Raw genomic sequence first — 3887 nt, forward strand, 5'->3', positions numbered from 1 at the left:
GATTTCATTAAATACCCTTTTAAAGATTAAGTACCTTCAAATTTTCCATGTACCAATTGAAATAGGATCCATCAATAACCCTGCCATTCTCTAGGCTTAACAAGTCTTTAGTTTTCAATATTCATAAATGCTCCTTGACCTAATGTCCAAAACTTAATGGCTTAGACCTTGTATCCTGATCTATATTGAGCCTGCTTCGTGGACGACATCTATTTCCCAGTAGTATCTCCATATTGTGGAAAGTAAGGAGGTAAGAGGAAAAATCTGTATGTCTTCAGATATCAGAAGTTTGAAAGAGAATAAAACTGCATATGCTACATGAAGGGTGTTTGAAGAAGATCTTCCATCCATGAGAACTTTGCAGTCATTACAATCACCTCATAAAGCCCTTGCCTATTAATTACTATCACATTGACAAGTAGGGCCTGCCTGAGTCTGCACCAGGCTTTCTCTACATATGTTATGCCAGTTAGCTTGGTATTTTGTGAGACCCCTAACAGTGGGAGCAGGTACATCTCTGACTCTTTTGCCTGTTCTTAGGCCTCTTTTCTTCCTATTGGATTCCCTTGTCCAGCCTTGATATGAGGAATTTTGCCTTGTCTTATTGTATCTTCTTTTGTCATGTTTGGTTGTTGTCTCTTGGAATCCTGCTTTTTTTCTAAAGAGGAAACCAAGCTGGAGTGGAGCTGGGACAGAGGGGAGCTGGGAGAAGTAGACAGAGGGGAAACTGGTCAGAATGTACTATATGAGAGAAGATTCTATTTTGAATTTTAAAAGATTTTAAACATGAGTTTGGGGATATAGTCACGTCATGGCAGTCATGAAAAGGGGTAAACTGTACAGTTGTCAGTACATATTTACCATCTTACATTAATGGACCTTGAAGTTTTGCATTTGGAAGCTGGAAGTAAAAGATGAAGGAAAGCTAGCTATAAAGTGCTGGACAGATTAAGGTATGCCCAGCAAGACACACACTTAGAGAGCTTCTATGTAGAGGCCAAGAACCATTTTGGTTAAAATATTCTGTAGAAATCTCTGTCTGACCATTAGGTTACCATCAGGAAAATTAGGCAGAAATTTCAGTTAAAAACTAAGACTGGGCAGTGGCTCACGGAGCACTGTGGGTCATGAGTGTAACTGTCTACATTGCTCGGTCCTAGCCTCCTTGGCATTCTTCCTGAACCAGCGTACTTTGCCCCTTGGCACTATAACCACTATCACCACCTTTAAGGGTTTAGACCTCACCATCAGAAACATCTCCCAGATATTGCCTGCAAGTGTTGGAATATTTGGTTAGGCTTTGATGGATCAACAGAAAAGTCTGTGAAAAAGAGCAAAATGGCCTCTAACATTTTGGGGAACACTTGAAGAAAACTCACCATCTTGAGCTAAGTCAGTAGATGCCAAGAGTAGTGGTGACAGGAAAGATTAGGAGTCACCTGGGACACTGAGAAGTAACCCTCAGAAGCAAGCTCTGGAGCCTTCTTAGACCTCAAGGGAGTAGGTGATGCGCATTACCGTATGGACACAGACTTCTAAGCCAACCTGCGGGAGATGGAAAGGAAGTCTGAACCAGCTGCTCCTATGCTCACCTGGTGGCCTCTGCCCATGCTCTAGCACTATGCAGAAGAAACCCAGCCTGGTCTTTGGTTAACTTCTGCTGTTAGAGCTCTGTCCTTCTGGTTATTTTTTCCATGCTTGAGAACTTCACAACATCAGCCTGAATACATCTTTCAGATTTATTTCATTATAAACAAAGTGCTTTAAAAAAAGACTGCAAATTGATCCAAGCAAGTCACTAAATAAATAGCAGAGACAATAAAATAAACGCAAGTATAAAAATGTCCTGCTGGGATCTCATTTCCAGAATTACCATACAATATCATTTTAAATGTACAATTTTCAAATAAGTTTGCAATACATGAAGAGAAATAAGAAATCATACTTTATATATATGAAAAGAAGTGGTCAAGAGAAACTGTCCACAAGGAAGATTAGTGGTGGATTAATTAGACAAAGTCAAAGGAAGTAAAGAAACAGAAAAGTGAGGGGTTTCTTAACAATAAAAAATAGATGTTATAAAAGGAGTCAGATAACAATTATGGTATTGAAAAGCAAGATTATTAAAATTATAAATTCACTAGAAGGGCTCATCACCCAACCTGAGAAGATAAAAACAAATTCTAAAACTGAAGGCAGATAAATTAATTCTCAAAGCAGGAATAACAGGAAGAGAAGGAATAAAGAAAAAATAGATACCAGAGACTGATAGGCAGTATCTACTACACAAATCTGTATTAACAATAATTTCATGGGGACACAAAAGTAAAAGATAGGACAAGCAGACTATTTGAAGGAAATACAACTAATTTCTTAATGGAAAGCCTTAATCCTGTACTAGAAATTTAAATAGTTTCAATCAAACAACAAATCTATTTCAAGTAAGACTAAAAGGAAACATTTAAAAATACTCAGTTGTACCTATATACTTTTGACTTAAATATGTACGCATTGTAAATTATTTATATCATTGTATATTAACATTAACAAACACAAAACTTAATTTTTTGCTTTTGCTTGTTGTTTGCTTTGAATTTGAGCAAAGTTTTTGCAAGCCTGCTGTTCTGCTGTCTCAGCCTGTTAAATGCTGGATTATAGGCGTGATTGTCATGCTTTGCTAGGGTATCACTTTTGTGAAAATGAATACTGTGTAGTAATTCGAGTGAGAAATGTCCCTCATAGTTTTGGACATTTGGACACTTGGTCTCAAGTTGGTGGCATTGTTTAGTAGATATAGATTTGCTTAGGGCAGGGGAGTATGTGGCTCGGAGCAAATTTAAGAACTAAAAGCTTCACCCTACTTTCAACTGCCTTTCTCTACTTAGTGCACAAGGTTCAAGATATGAGCTCAGAGCTTATTGCTCCTGTTGCCATGCTTGCAACCTGCTTCCAGACTCTCGTCGCCACACTGAAGCCCTTGATAGCCATTAGCCCAAATAAACTCTCTCTTCTTTAAGTTGCCATAACCATGGTGTTTTATTTCAGCCACAGAAAAGTAACAAATTCAATGTGAATGGCAAATTCTATGTGTTTCTCTTTTTATATGGATTTACAGAAAGCCTGTTTGGAAAAAGAAAAAGGCTGTTAGAGCCATAATCAAAATATTTTTGGGCAAATTATCTCAGAGAGAGAGAAAAAGTTGAATACTAAACAAACCAAGATATAAAACCATGACAGAAATATCTCAACAATCAACTTGGTTTATTCAGCTTGATTAGGAAATGATATGTTTCTTGATCACTGGGCAACTATAAGCTATCAGATCTTTCTACTTATATATATATATTTTTTGAACAATCGGTATTAAAATTACATGGAAAACAGAAAAATCTATGGAGAATGAACATTCTTTTCTTCATTGATTGAACCTTGTTTGTAGCTTTATGAAAGACATAATTACTCATTTTTCCAGTAGCAAACTTGTAACTACTTTTAGCAACTTCAGATGAACAAACACTGTGTTTTGCCAACCGTTAAGTGATATCTTAAAAATAATCATATTTCTGATGTCAGGTTGCTTATTCTTTCTTAACAATCAATGAGGTAGAAAATGCCAAGGATCATTATTTATTTGACCTTTTCTATGCATGAATTCAACTTTTGATATATAAGAAATTGTACAACCTGAGTATAAACTACCCATTTTGAAAATAGATGAAATCGTAGTGCCTGTTTGTAACTTAAGTGGTTTGTAATGAGTTCAGGTAACTAGGGCAATGCTATGTAGGTTTTTGCTTAAGATCTTTAAGGACCACTTGAGATAGGAATGAGTTCATCCAACTTTCAACTTTAATAAAGATCAAAGCTAGTAAGACTTTGTTATAACA

The 3887-nt window shown here is 36.4% G+C and overlaps 1 pseudogene; it reads left to right on the forward strand.

The window, feature by feature from the left end:
- The first annotated feature begins 811 nt into the window (after nt 1-811).
- On the forward strand, nt 812-1571 carry LOC114626467 (annotated as a pseudogene).
- The last annotated feature ends 2316 nt before the right edge of the window (nt 1572-3887 follow it).

The sequence above is a fragment of the Grammomys surdaster genome, unplaced genomic scaffold (genome assembly GCF_004785775.1).
Source record: "Grammomys surdaster isolate TR1022 unplaced genomic scaffold, NIH_TR_1.0 236, whole genome shotgun sequence".
Classification (NCBI taxonomy): domain Eukaryota; kingdom Metazoa; phylum Chordata; class Mammalia; order Rodentia; family Muridae; genus Grammomys; species Grammomys surdaster.